This window comes from Chenopodium quinoa, unplaced genomic scaffold (genome assembly GCF_001683475.1).
Source record: "Chenopodium quinoa cultivar QQ74 unplaced genomic scaffold, ASM168347v1, whole genome shotgun sequence".
Classification (NCBI taxonomy): Eukaryota; Viridiplantae; Streptophyta; class Magnoliopsida; order Caryophyllales; family Amaranthaceae; genus Chenopodium; species Chenopodium quinoa.
The window spans coordinates 3,239,116-3,255,603 of record NW_018743050.1 but is presented as its reverse complement, the minus strand read 5'-3'; positions in this window follow the sequence as shown (position 1 = coordinate 3,255,603).

The following is a 16,488-nucleotide window of genomic DNA, read 5'->3' as shown; positions in this document are numbered from 1 at the left end:
TTTGAGCAGACATGCCACAGCCAGTACCCAGTCTCGCACCCCCATTCGTATAGGAGGCCTTATCACTAGAATAACAGTAAAAAAGGCCGGTTTTGTTGAGGGTGGACCCACTAACTGACCAACTGTGGACCAGATACCTATATGACTGCTAGGTATTTTGAGGAGTTAGGGTGGGTACGACCGGACAGTGAGCAGACACCCCACTGGTGTATTAGGACTGGGACCGAGCAGCCTTTGCTTATCTTTTCCCTACCTAGTCCTGACTTGACCGCCTTTCCCTCGGGCAAGCATCTTACACATATGAACTTTTAGTTGCCAACGCTAGGGGGCAAGTACCACCAGTACCACCACTAGTTCCACCACCCCAGCCTCAGCCCGAGGTAGCATTTTCTCCACCTCGTATGTCTCATTCCGTCCCCCATGTTGACTCTGACCCAGTTTGGGACCTTCAGAGTATAGGTCAGGCCTTAGGACGTATCGAGCATTCCCACACTGACCTTAGGAGGATGGTAGGCTCTATAGACCAGAGGTTAGGGTACCTGGAAAGGAACCAGGGTAGAGCTCTCTACCCTATGTACGATGATTATGCTCGTCGAGGCAACAATCTCAACGATGCTATTTACCCTGACTGGTTTCAGCCTCCACCCCAGGGATACGATAGGAATCCCACTGCCCATGGTATTTACACTGACTATTCTGCCCTCCATGGGTACGGCCAGGATATTCCTTTCGGGGGACCGGCGGGGGGGGGGGGGATTTTCATGCTGATTATTTTGGTGGTAGCTCTTTTGGTGCAGGTGGTGCAGGTGGCAGTGGAGGTGCAGGGTTCGGATCCATGGATGAGGATGATCAGGACTAGCTATGTTGGGCTAGTTCCCGAGCCAATGAGGACATTGTCTGATTCTGGCTTGGGGGAGATTTTGGATTTGGTATCTTTCTTTTTCTCTTTTCTTTTATTTTTGGTGTGTTTTTTTAGTTTAGATTTATTGCTTTCTAGGTTAGTTTATTTGCTTTCTTATTTATGAAAAATACAAAAAAATTGAAAAATAAAAAATCCAAAAATACGTTCCAATGAATTGTAAATCATTGCTTCCCTGTGCCCCTTACTTGAAAAATTGTTTGATTCTTGGTAAATGATGAAAAGCATTGTGGATTAGTTGATCATGATTTGATGTTTGATTGCCTTGAAACCTTAACATGCGTCAATTTTGCCCAACTACTTGTGAATATAGTGCTTGACTAGTTGATTTGGTTAGGAATGTGTGTTTCATGGTATGTCAATGAATTTGAGTATTGGTTTGAAACTATAAGTAATATTTATATGACTCATTATTATGCACATTGTGGAGGACGAAGGCATTTGTTCTTTTAGGTAACCTCCAGATGATTGTAGATACATTTGTTCCCTTCTTGCTACCCATGTTGTTGCCTTGACTTTTTGTTGTTTATTAGCCACATTACAAGCCTATTTTTCCCCATTGGTTACTAGTCCCAAGTTTGACTTGGGGGAGCTATTAGTGAGTGAGGTGAGGGAGTTTGTAGTGTGCTTATTATTTGCACAATTTGGGTGGGATTTGAGAAGTTGTTTTGTTTTTTATCATGTTTATTTTTGATGAGTTTGAAAGTTATATTTTCTTGAAAAAATAAAATATGATGTTATGAAAAAAGAGAAGTTCAAGAAAGAAAAAATAAGTGAAAAAAATAAGTGAACTTCAAAAGAAAAAAAAAGGCAAAAGAAAAAAAGTGTTCAATGTTCAAATGTTCTAGTTGGAGGTTGATAAAAAGGAAAAAAAAAATTGAGCTTTAATGGAAAATTCAAGTTTGGAAAATAAAGTTTGTTTATTCACTCCACTTCTTCATTATTATATCTTATGAGTGAAATTGTAAGAGTTGGGATTATTTATATTGTTTGGAGTATATTTGGTGGATTTTTGTTAGAGTTGGTTATGTAGGAGATGTTGATCATTATTTATATTGATCATGGGTTTTACTAGGATTTTCTCCCTTTAAGCATAGCTTTTCTCTCACTTATTCCCAAACGATTCCTACCCTTTACCCTAGCCTTACATTACAAGCTTTAAAGACCTTCCGACCTTTGTGCATAGAGTTGTATGAATGTGAAAGTGTTGTTTATCAATGAAAATTATGATTTGACATATTTCGAGTCGACTAGTAGGTTGAGCGTTCATTGTTTTATACACACGAGAGTGTGAGTTGGGAGGGCATTTTTCACATAAAGGGGTTGGTTGGAGAGCGACCGAATACATCTTTTACTCGCCACATAAATGAGAGTTGAGTGTGTGAGCACTAGTCTTGAATTCTATATGCTCTTGTGGTTTGCTCTATTTGACAATTGTTAGGGAAGAAAGGTAATTTGATGTATTTGATTGGTTGATTTTGAAGCATGTTTATTTGATTTACCCTGAATCGTTTGTACTTGATTTTTACTTTTTGGGGTGAAGCATATTTATTTATTCATTGATGAGATATTTGCTTAGAGACAAGCAAAGGTTTGGCTTAGGGGAGTTTGATGTGTCTATTTTATATAGTGTTTTACCCCCGTCCCTTGGTCGTAATTAGTAGTATTTTTGGCTCTTTAAAGCCACTTTTATTACTAATTAGTGTTTTCTAGTGTTTTCTTAGATTTGGTTGACTTTTGCAGGGATTTGCACTTTTGAGCATTTTCCCAAGATATTATGAAGAAATCACGAGCATTGGAGAAACACGGCTAGTTTTTATAGCCCAGGGCCGGTTAGAGCCATCAAACTGGTGATTAACGGCTCGGTATATGTGATACCGGGGCATTTGGACTGAGTATTGAAGAGGAAACTCAGATTGGCCCGAAAAATTGGAGCCCAATCGTAATCCAAATAGTGGCCCAAGAGAGCCGCCCGGCCAAAAAGGCTGGCGCCCGGAGGCGCGCCCGGCTGGGCGGGGGAAGCAAAGGTCAGCGCCCGAAGACGCGCCCGGCTGGGCGCGCGAGAAACGTACCTGATGAGCAAAAAGGCGCGCCCGATCGGCGATGCCTTGCCCGATCGGGCGCGTGTTATTATTAGGAGTTAATTTTGACGTTTAAGTTTGTTTTAGTTTAGGATTCTTACGGAGTATAAATACTTCTCCGTAAAACGAGTTTAGGACTCTCTTCTTTACTCTCTTAATTATTTTCTTAGATTTTCTCTCTCTACTTAGCTTTTAGATTAGTTTCTCTCTCTTATACTTTGTTCTTAATTTGATTCTTAATTCCAGATTTATTTGTTAACGATTTCTCTTCTCTTAATCTTAGTTATTTTATTTTATTCTTTTGATCATGTCTTGTTTTATTGCTTTGGTTAGTTTAGTTTCTATTATGTGTGAGTATTTCTATTTCTAGGGTTTGTGGGGATCCATAAATAATATGAAGGGGTAATTTATGGTTGTTAATTGTGAATGCTAGATTAATTTCCTATTGATTGATTTAATGCTCTGTGACTAGATTTGCACATATCTTTTATGCATGAGTTTAACAATATTGATTCGAGATTCGACAGATGAGAATTAATGTTTAGGTCTAGTTTCAATAGGCAGGTTAATTTATAAATGGTTAAGTCGAGATTCGAAAGATGAGATTTAATACCGGTAAATGAATTGTGTGATTGTAATACGTAGCGAAAGCCCTTTATGATCAGATTAATGTATGCATTGATGATTGGTTATTATGTTCTACCCTGGAATATTATTTATTTGTGAATCTATGCCCTAGATCCTTTTATTCTTTGTCTTCTCCTTAATCTTAATCTCCGTAGTTTAGTTTTATATTTAAATTTACATATTGGTTACTTCATAATCTAGATTATATTAGTTAATTAGGAATAGAAAGACTTGTTTCTCTGTGGATTCGACCCTACTTCCCTATCTACATTAGTTAGAGGATTTAGGAATTACTTTTGATTAGGGGATACGACTTTACCCTGTCAAGGACACCCAAAGGCTGGTTGCAACGATGAGAAGATTGTTTGATAGACAACTTGGTTAATACTTTTATATATATTTGCTATAAAATATTATTAAATATTTGCTATTATAGAAAACTTGGTTAATACTTTTGTATATATAATGATAAAATTAAAATTTATGTCTATTAGCACCTATTATAGAAATTTTACGCCTATTAGCACCTAGAATTATTTTTTTTTTAAAAACGAAAAATTGAACAAAGAGGGGGACTTTGATTTTACCCTTTTAAAATATGATCAAACAGGGCTAATTTTGAGCAAGGAGGGCAATATGAATTGACTTGTTTGAGTTGATTACACAGGGCAAAAAAAAACCTTTCGTCTTGCTTGATTCAATCAAAGAGGGCGAAAAATTTGCCCTATTTGATTTTGATCAAAGAGGGCAAAATTTTTTGCCTTCTTTGATATTTAACAAATAGGGCGAAAAATTTGTATGCCCTTTAAAGCTAATAGGACGAATCTAATAGGGCGACTTGAGGGCGATTTTTAAAATTGCCCTCTTTGCCTAATAGGGCGAAATTTGAACCTAAGAGGGCGATTTAAATCGCCCTTTTTAATATAATATCTTGTAGTTTGAAATTGATGCTTAGTATTGTTATAATGTTATGTGTGTTCTTTTATTTTATATTTTCGAATTTCAATTTGGGTCAATTAAAAATTATTATATTTATACGATTGTTTTCGAGACAGTGTAAAATTGCATTTGAAATCGTATCCACCCATTTCCATATTCTTTATCTTTCCACAATTCAGTTGCTTGATGGTAACTAAAGGCCAATTAATTCTTTTCAACAAAAAAAAAAGAAGAAAAAAGACCAATCAATTTATGCTCTGCAATTCTCATTTTGCTAGATGACACAACACTAGTAGAATTACCAAGTATAAAGTTTGGCGGCTAGTTTACCACTAGGGATGAAAGGAAAGGTTCAATTAAATCTCATAATTTATTTAATGTTATATTGTGGAAGTTTGGAATTTTGATAATATAGTTCAAATGATCAAATAAATGAACTACTTAATTCTAGCAAAATTAGTGGTGTTGATACTACTGAATAATTATATAGTTCATGTAATTGATAGTCAATGGATTTTTAAGTTGTAACTCCTCTGATTTGTTATGATGTACAATTTGGTTTAACTAATATAAATGACATTTTTTTTCTTTGGAATACCTAATTTTTTTTAAAAAAAAAAAACCCTACAATTAATGCATAGGTTGGTTAGTAAGCCTTTTAGATGGGTTAATTTGCTTGAGAATTAACCACATGTCCCTAACTATGAAACAAAAAAGTTCATGCCCACAAGGTGAAAAGTAAAAAAGTTTAGTCCTTAATTGTTACCTTAACTCTGAATATTTATAATTCGCATATTAATGCATATTTCTAACAACAATAGTACAAGAAAAGAATGAGAAAAATGACAGGCCAATCCATAATAATTAAATAATTATTTAAGTAATTAAATAGTGTGAAAGTTAATTTTGTAAGATAATTTTTTACTCCGTATTTCAATACCATATCATACAAATGGTATATAATTTTATCATGAAAATAAATATATTTTTAACATGATCACACAAACATAAATTAGCAATCAATTGTTATAATATGTAAATTTTGAACCTATATGTATATATAATAAAAAGAATTGTAGGGGAGTAGAAATGGAAAAAGTACAAGTTTTTCAACATGAGAATCTCAAGGGGGCATTGTTGTCGTTTGAGTAGGTAGGGTAATTTTTATTTTCAGCCATAAAAAAGTTAACAAATTCCTCATTGCGTGAATTTTACTGAAATTCGAAGAGCTCTTCATTGGAAATTTCTAAAGCTTAAGGCATGCTTCAATGAAGGAATGTAACACTCTTACCCTTTAGGGTTCAACTATACCCTTTATTTCTCTCTTCGTTCTTAATGTTTTTGTTTGATTTTTTTTTTTCACACCTGTAGACACCCATTTGTGTCTCCCCAAAACCAAACCCGTTGATGAGTACCTTTCACGTCGAGTCATAATCGAATGAAGTGAAAGTGTGGAAAGTTTAATGTTGCGGATAGTTTTAATTCTTTTCTCTTCTCTCTGTTTTTGAAAACTTATTTTAAGAAAACAGTCAATCCAGTTTGGTTGGTCCATGATATGGGTCCAATAATAGTGTAGTTGGATAGGGCTTGAAAAGAATTTTCCGACGATATATTATAAGCCCAATTCCGATGAATATTGAGGAAGTTATGGCCAAATTACTGAACCGGGCCCAGTTTGAGCCTTATATGCGGCCCAATGATCTAGAGGAGGACCTAATATAGATTTATCATTCCAAATGCAATTAGGAATGGTTTTAGTCTTCTAGATTCTTCTAGAAGGTTCTTTTCATATCTAATTTAATTAGCATTGATAAATTGACTTTTGTTGACTTTTAGAGTTTTAATGAGAACAAAAGAATGTTTTTGAGGAAAATACGATTTTATCCTCCCGTACAGTCAATTTCTATCTCATTCTGGAAAACGCGTCAATATCTTAGTCAGCGCCAAACGCCAGCATTAGCGCCTGACGTTACGCTTGGCGCCTGGCGCTAGCGTTAGCGCCTGGCGCTAATGTCAGCGTCTGGCGCTAACATCCGTTTTACGCGTCAAAACTCTGTTTTGATTTTTTATCTTTTTGGTTGATTTTCTTTATAAATAGCTTCCTAAAAACTCCGTTTTCATTCACCAACTCTCATCAAGATTTTCTTGATTACTCTCTCTCTCTCTTTTCTAAACTAGCTTTCTCTCAAATACAAAATTCCGCATTCGCAAGACTTAGATACACCTAGCCATATTCGAAGTTTCCTTCGCCCTAGACGTGAAATGTTTAATTTCTGAGGGTTTGATCCCAAATCTCTCTTTCAATTATTTAATTTAATTGTTTGATATTATTATTTTCCTTGAAGTTACTAACGTGTGTATTTTGTTATTAGAAAGAGATACGAGGCATCCAAGTAAGTACTTTAATGGTCTTTATTGATGTTATTATGTAGAAATCATGCTTAAATTGTTATTATAAATTCCTAGTATCATGTCTAGGGTAAATTTAATACCAAGTATGATTAAAAGTATGATGCCTTTTATTTTCTTTCTAATATTTATGATTGTTAGTATCATGTTAGGGTTAAATATTTGATCTTTGATGTTTAGTAACATGCTAGGGTTTGTTATTAATCTTGTTAGTATCATGCCTAGGATCTTGCTATTATTATGCTTTAACATTATTATGATTATTTTTATGATTCATGATTATGATTATTATAATTATTACTATTATGATTATTATGTTGCTTGATATTTATTGTTATTGCTTGATCACGCCTTTTATGCATGTTTAAAGGAAATTTGTACTTGTAATCACCCTTAATAAGATAATTAATAATCTTGTTTAGGGTTAATTTGATTATAATTCAAGTGATCGCCAATAATAGATTTACTTGTGCATTAATATTCAACCAACATAGATAAACAGGTTTAGGGTTAATCCTATTGATTGCATGTTAGTCAGAAAGCGCACATGAATACGATCAGAATAAAGTAGAGGCCTATTATTAGGGCAGGTTCAATCTCTTTTAGGTTGGATTTGTACCTTCATCCCCGAACTACCAGTCATGGTTCAAGACATATTGGAGTTGACGATCTCCTGGATCGTTAAGGGGTGTAACCTTCACCTCGTGAACGGTTTAAAAGTTCCTAAAACTTGTTGGCGACTCTTTTGCTCTATCTTCTTTCCCTTTGGACGCAACCGTACTTTAGTGTATGATCACAGTGGGGTTCAAGCTAGGGATAATGCTTGAAATATTCCCTACAACACCACAAAGTCCGCATCTTGTAAAATAGAATCTAAGCCAATGAGGAAGAGAACTCCTTATCGAAAGCTTTGAAGCCACTGATTTGCAACTTGATTCAAAAATAACATCTTTGAGCTGGAACTTCTTTGCTAGACGAGTAACCATCACCAATGCTTTCCCTTCAACAATATCGGACTCGAGCCATGCATCCCGGCCCCTAAACCTTGTAGCTGCTGCAAACACCACATCCCCTACATCATCTCTAGCAACAATAACCAGGCCTACCCAACCGTTTACTGAAATTGAGACATCACAGTTAAATTTCACCACATTTGGAGGAGGCAGCCAAGTTTTCGAGCTTTGGTCAGCACCATTCACGCAAGCTCCATAAATTCTCAAGCTATATTTGTTAATTTCCTCCACAAGTCTAAAGACCCTCTCTGCAATCAGTTTATGGGGGACATATTTGTTGTTGAAAACTTTGTCGTTGCGCCGGTGCCATAAGCACCACATCAGGAAATCTCCTCTCTGTCTAATTTTAACATTCACACTCTTCCAGGACACTATTAAATCAACAAAGGAAAGAGTCTCACAATCTTTTAGAAGCTCCTCGCAAACCACATTCAGTCCATAAATCACGAACATCTTTGTATTTGAAAAGAGCATGATAAACAATCTCTGCCACGTCTGGGCAGCAAGAACAACAATCATTAATTATTCGTCATATGTCTATACTTCAACAGGGCACGCACTGTTAAACTTCTAGTACAGATCCTCCAAGTAAAATGACGAGCTTTTGGGGAGACATCCATGTTCCAAATTTTAACCCAAGCCTGATGGAAGCTATCAAGATTACAAGATTTCCCAAGCATATATGTAGATTTGACAGAGTAAGCGCCATCCTTTGAAAAAGCCTAGGTGATAGCATCGTTAGTGTAGACACCTAAAAATGTCTCCTCAAAACCAAACCCGGTGATGAACAAACTTTCATTGCTTTTATTGGTCGGGTTGAGTATTTAATATTTGGAGTGCTTAAATCCATTTTTCCATTTCATAAATGAGCCCAATTCATATCCCATTTTCCCAAACCATAACTTATTTTCCTCTTTTTCGTGCCTTTAAACCCAAAATAATTCATTTCGTGTCCTTTAAAACCATTCATTTCGTGTCCTTTTTATAAAAAATATTTATTCTATTATATTTTGGTCCATAATATGGGTCAAATGATTAAATAGTTGGATGGAGCTTGAAAATATCTTTCCAACGATATATTATAAGCCCAAGTCCGAGTTATAACGAATAAGTTGTGGCCAAAATACTAAACTGAGCCCAAACCGAACCTAAACCCACCTTACCTACGACCCAATGATCATGTGGAGGGTCCAATGGATTTAATCCTATTCCTAAACCAATTAGGATTAATTGAAATCTTCTATAAGTTTCTAAAAGATCTTAATTACCCTTTATTAAAAGATAAGATTGAAGAGTTTGAAATTAAATAAAACGTTTCCTTTTGAAAGTCCCATTTCTATTCGATTGAAAGACGTTCAAAGATAGTCAAAAATCATTTTTTTGCCTCATAGTTTTTATCCAAATCTTATATCGTTGGATAGCCCTTGAAATTATCTTTCCAATGATATATTATGATATCAATTCTGAGTTGTAACGGAAAAGATATGATTGAAATACGAAACTCTATCCAAAACTGACACCGTCTCACTATTTCGGCCATATCTTTTATTCTATAAAGGATTTTAATCTGATTCTAATTGGTTTAGAAATCGGACTTCAAGAGATTTCCAACGACGTATTATTTATCTTATTTCGATTTCTGGATCAAAAAGATATGATAAAAATAAAAATTGCAAAAACTGTTGTCTATCGGGTTTTATTCTGATTAAATTCGGATTTCAACTTAATTCTTAGACCCTTCTTTTTTCATTATAAATAGAGGTCATATCACCCCTTTTTCAATCATCAACAAGCTTGATCACAAAATGATTCTCTTCTCCCTCTTTAGCCTAATTACTAGCCACGTTATTCTCTCAAAATACTTCCCTTAAGCACTCCAAGGAGTCCATACAATACCCGAATTTCTAAACTTAAACCAAGGCGTGAAATGTATAATTAATTGGGGTTTGGACCAAATATTCTCTACTTTTTATTTAATTTAATTTAATTTCAATTTGATTTATATTTTAATTGAAGTTACTAACAGTTTATTCATGATGTAGCAATTCAAGGAAACACAGAAAGTGAGTAATTAATCACTTAATTACTCTTATTTTTATTCTTATTGCTAGCATCATGATTAGGTTAATTTATATTTGATTTGACTAACAATTTATTGTTAAATTGCTTCCAATGTTAATGTTAATTCTATTATTGTTATTATAATCACTATATTGCATGTTAAAGGGAATATGTAATTGTAAATCACGACTAATAAGATAATTTGGACAACCGGTTTAGATTCCTTTTTAATCTTGTTGTTTAATCAAAATGATCACTAATATTTTAGAATTATGGGTTGCATTAATATTCAACCAATTTAGTATAATTATAATTTGGAGAAAATTAAATCTTTGTTTGCATGCCTTTGAGATCACAAGAATCACTTTTCACTATAAGAATTGAGTACAGGCCAATACAGGTGAATGTGACTCCATGACTCACTTCGTACCATCATCCTCAATCCTCCTTTCGTGGTTCCGAACATATGGAGTTAGTAATCTCATGGATTATTAATGGGGTGTAACCTTCACGGGTCAATCATTGTTGCCTTTCGTTGTCCCTTTATTGTGGTTGCCTTTTATGATCCGTGAACGGTTTACAAGTTCCTTAAAAACTTGTTGGCGGCTCCCTACTTTCCTTGTCCCTAATCGTTGTCCATAATCATATATGTCAATTCCCACTTCCTATGAGTGCCAAGCATATTCACACATGCTTTATCGTAGGCGCACTTCAAACGACGCCTACAGTTAGGAAGTCTCTCACTCAAGGGGATCGACATAATGCAGCGAATATCCCTCTCATTAAATGTTGAACCAGGAGCTTATAATTCCATTCTCCGCGATCAACAGAAATTAAATCTCTCACATTATTCAAGTGATCAACTCTTGGAGAGGAAGTAAATCGCGCGTTTTCGTCCGCAATCCAAGGCTCGTCTCAAATGTTCACACTATTCCCATCACCAATTCTCAAAATCAGTCCTTCCTTTAGAAGAGCTTTCGCAGCCCAAATTCCACGCCACGAATAGCTACCCCCAAAAAATTTGATTTTGGGTAGTAATTTTCTTGTAAAACTCGTGCAAACAAAGACGAAGGTGCGGTAAGAAGTCGCCATGCTTGTCTACCTAACAGAGCAATATTAAAAAATTTCATATCTGTAAACGCCATACCACCCAAGCATTTGGGAGAACAAAGAGAGTCCCAATTAACCTAATGAGTCTTCCTTTTAAAGTCAGAGTGGCCCCACCAAAATTTAGCCGCTATGGAGTTAATGTCCTAGATGAGATAAACTGGAAGCTTATAAACACCCATAAGATACGTCAGAATGGCTTGAATAAATGCTTCAATGAAAACTTCCTTTTTGGCTCCAGATAACAGCTTTTCCTTCCACCCTTGAAGCTTCTTCCAAATTCTATATTTGAGAGCTCTAAAAATAAAAATTTTCGACCTCCCAATAATGATAGGAACCCCTAGATACTTGGCATGCTCTTCCACCCGTTTAATCTAAAGAACCTCTAATAATTCAGTTTGTTTGGCTTCAATAACACCCTTGCTAAAAGAAACCTCGCTCCTACTTATCAAAATTATTTTTTTACCCGGAAGCTGCTTCATAGTTGTTAAAGTTTTCAACAATTTTTAAGTATTCCTGTTGGTTGGCTCTAGCAAAGATAAGATTGTCATCGGCGAAGATGAGATGTGTAATACCCGAATATTTATGATTTTATATAATATATTTTTATAAAAAGATAGTTTATGTTTATTTTTTAAATAACTTTCCAAATCTCATATTTTTAATTTAGAGTTCAGAAGGTTTTAAAGCTCTATTTTGTTTAAACAGCACTGTACATAAACTATTTTAAATCCTATAAATATAAGCCCCAAGATTTTTTTAGTTATTCTATAATACTTGTAGCCAAGTGTTTGCTTTAATGGGGGTTATGATTTTGTGCGTGAATATCAAAACTTTCACCAACACTTAACTTCCACTACCTAATTTATGCGCACATCAATTATTCATTATCACTAGATATGGTGATCATCTTTGCTAATGAATATCCTGGATCACTACCCATATTTCACAAGTTAGACGACCCTTGATTTTCTTGTTTTCGCATCAAAAGGTAATCACACTATATCAATTCTTTAGAATCGTATGTTTAATTCATATACTTTTGTCTAGCAATCACACGAACCTTAATTCTTGGAGTTGTTTGATTATAGATTATTGATTGTATTTCATATTATTGTGGATAAATTCTATGATTTGTTATTTGTATGATCAAAATCTATATATGTGTGTGATTAGTTGTTGTATTGTATAATTTAATTGTTTTTTTACTATTATTGTTGTATATGATTGATTGTACAATAATTTCTAGAGTTTTTAATGTTGTTGCTATAGAGAGTATTGTTTTATTGAGGTTTAAGGTTACTAATGCAGAGTATTATTTTTGGGATGTGAGTTAATTATATTTGGGTATTAGTTTTATTGCCGTATAAGAGTTGAGATATGTCATGATTGAATCGAGTTCGAATTGTTATGTTATCTAGGAACATGTGTCATTATTGAGATAATATTTATTAGCTTGTGAATGATTGTTTGATCAAAGTATGAGATCAAATGTTATTATTTTGCTCTTGATTTGAGACTCGGCGTTATAGACCTTAATCCTTGGCATGTTGGTAAGGAGATAATAATCATGAGTGAAGAATGAGGTATAATCTTCATTATTTATTTTCTATGGTCCCATACAGTGGGAATTGACCCGTATGGGGTTTGGTTCATGGTGTTTTCTGGTTATTGAGAGTATTCAAGTTTTTATACTTGTTGGTTTGTTATTAGAACTACCCATGTCCAAGGCTAGATATAGAACAAGATCATGGCACACTTATGGGATATATCATCTATATCTATCTATACTTCTATATTAAAAAAGCGTTCCTAAAACAGGATATGTTCCACGTGTCACCTTTTTAATGTTCGACATGCATGTCAGCAATATGCGTCACATGTCATTATAAATATGACATGTCACTTTCACATGTATTAGGTTTGCATCTAAAAAATGCTTATAACAAGCCTTGAACTCAAGACCGACAAGTCTTAAGTTAAGAGTCTTACCATCTTAGCCATTCATTATTTGTGTTTTTTTTTTTTTTATTTAACAAAATTATAGTTAACTTAGATAAGTTAATTTGTGCCTTATTATGATATTTGTTTTCATTATGTAATGATTGAGTTTGACAACTAAAAAAATATTTATAGCAAGACTTAAACTCGAAACCAACAAGTCTTAGTATCTAAACAGTTGAATTTGATTAACAAATTAAAAAAGTACAAACTAGCAATCCGGGGCATCGCCCGGGCCACACACTAGTTTAATTAAATTGATTAAAGGTTTGTATAAATATTAGAGGTAGAGCTGATAAAGTTTATTTTCATAGTACAATGTGTAATGTAGTTTTGAACTACATTTTTAAGTGAGCTACTTTATTAATTATTTTTGTATTCTGATATGTGGTGATTACTTAGTTTTTTGCTAACGTGTCTGTCTGTTTGTTTTGTGTTCTTCTTGTATTTGCGGCCATGTCTTTCTCTTATGGTGGCCATGTGACGATCTATTTTGAAATTTGTCCTGAATGGTGAGCAGTCAAGATTGTAACATGTAGTCAAGTGATGACGTAGCTAGCTAAAGAAGCTCAAGTGTTTCGATTAGTTTGTTATAACGAGTTTTGTAAAGTTGTATAAATAGCTCACTTAGATTATTGGGTTGTAAAGTTGGGATTATGTAAGCCTTAACACTTGATATGTTGTCAAGTGTGGCGGCGATACCTCCGATTAAGGTGTATGCTTTCACAATTTTATTTAAAGGTTGTCTATTTTTCCTTATTTATTGTTACAAGATGAGTAATCTCCGAACTCGAGCGGCTAGCCCGAGCCCCATGAATTAATTTGTCCTTCGAAGCTTTATTCATCATTCTTGAAAAAACATCTGCAACCATAATGAATAAATAGGGAGAAAGGGGGTATCCCTACCGAAGACCTCTAGACGATTTTACAGATCCACAAACCTACCCATTGACAATAAAGGAATATGAAACAGATGTAACGCACTCCATCACCATCTTCACCCAACGATCCGCAAACCCCATCTTTCTAAGAGCACAATTTAAAGAATACCACTCCACCCTATCATATGCCTTACTCATGTCAAGTTTCATAGCAATGGTTCTCTTACGCCCTTTACTAAGATATTTCATCATATGAAAGAGCTCAAGAGCAATCACTGCACTATAAGTTATCAACCTTCCCGGAACAAAAGTACTTTGATTTTCAAAAATAAATCTCGGCAGGATCAATTTCAATCTCAAAATAATTTCTTTACAAGCAATCTTATATAGCACATTGCAAAGGGAAATAGGGCGAAATTCGGAGACTTAAGTTGGAGATCAATGCTATGTGTGTGTTATTAATACTCTACGGGGAATAAGTGCCATCGAGAATGTAACAGACCATATTAGTCACATCATCACCAACAATATGCCAAAATATTTGATAGAAAATGGTGTGCATTCCATTAGGTCTCGGCGCCTTGCAAAGATGCATGGAAGATAAAGCAGCAAATATTTCATCCTTCTTACAAGGTCAAAAGAGAACATCATTATCCGCACTAGAAATTGTAATCTTTATCGCCTCTAAAACCCCTGAACAAGAATTTGGAGAAGGACCAGCCGTCGTGAACATCTGAGCATAAAATTTTTCAATTATTCCTTCAAATTTGTCCTCATCCGAAATCCATTTTCCATCGGCATCATAGAGACCCCTAATCTCATTTTTGCTTCTTCTTTGCAATGATGTATGATGAAAGTACTTCGTATTCTTATCCGTCTCTGATTTTCGACACTCGAACGCATGTACAAAAATATGCTTCGTGCTTCTTATATAATTCCTCCAGAGCCTTCTCAATTTTTTAGCATTCTTGTATTAAGTCATCAGAAATGGGCAAGCTTTGAGCATCTTTGAGAGATTTCTCCATGTCGTCAATTTTCTTCTCCAAGTAATTAAAATTTTCCCTACTTTAGAGGACTAACTCCCCACCAAGTAAATGCAATCTTGCTCTCATGTCTCCACCCTCACACCTGACCCACGAATCACGGACAATTTGTTCACAATTGTTATCCAAAAGCCATGCAGATTCAAATTTAAGGATCTGCGTCGACGTTTCTTTCTCTTCTTCTTTGCTTATTCAAGGGTCAACAAGATTGGTGTGATCAGAATTGAAGCACACCAAATGGAAAACAGAAGCTGACGGAAAGAGTTCATGCCAAGAAGAATTGCAAAAATATTTATCAAGGCATTCACGAACCATACTTTGAATTGTTTGTCCTCTCTCCCATGTATACCACTGTCCAATGAAGCCAAGATTGCAGAGAGCACAATCATTTATCATCTCTATAAAGTCATACATTGCAGGTCTATCACAATCATTCCCCCCCCCCCATTCTCATCAAAACTCAAAATTTCGTTGAAATCACCACTGAACATCAACGGACCATGGTACGAGAAAATGAGAGTCCTGGCAAGTTCCTAGATTTTATGTTTATTTCTAGACCTCCGGCCAGCCATAAAACGAAACTCCAAAAGAGTCTTGATAACAAAATCACATCCCCATTATGTGGTTTTGGGAGTATGAGACAAGGTTAGAAGACAAATTTTCCATCTTCCAAAAAATCTACAAGCCACCAGTAAGGCCTATACTACTTACCCCAAAAGAACAAGAGAAACCAGTCTATATTTTAAATTCTCATCAACAATTTTATTAATTTTAGTTTCCGAAAGAAATACAATATCAGGATTAAGAGAAGCACACCATTTACGGAGTGCATTAACTACTCGGGGGTTGCCAACCTCCGCCTCAACAATCTGATCAGAAAACCCCAAAGGAGCTATTGTATTTGGCTTCCCTATAAATCCTCCGAAGTATCAGTAACCGAGTCAATCGTGTCATGTTTCCGCTTCTGCAAGTGAGTGGTCACATTAGAGTCACTAGCTTCCACATTATGAGAAGGTTTCTTCAGGATCTTAACTTTGCTTTTAAACCCCCTTTCTTACCTAATTAAACCACGTTCGCATCAACCTTCCTTTCCAGAGCAACATCCATGACCAGACTATGTGTCTCCATTGGTGTGCCTGTGTAATTGCATTTTGAACCTCAGAACATTTTTTCTATCCTCGGCTTGGACCATGTCCTGCACTGAAACTATAAGCATTGTCGCAACATCATAAATCCCTTCCAGCCCACTCAACTTCACACCCTTAGGTGATGATTGATCAGGTTGAAAAATTAGCTTCCTAGAAGATCTTGGTGGCCCGAGTCTGACAACACTCGAGTCATTATAACTAGGAAAGCGAATCTTCTTTTTTGCAGTGAGTTTCTCAAACCATTTACTGTCCTTCTCCT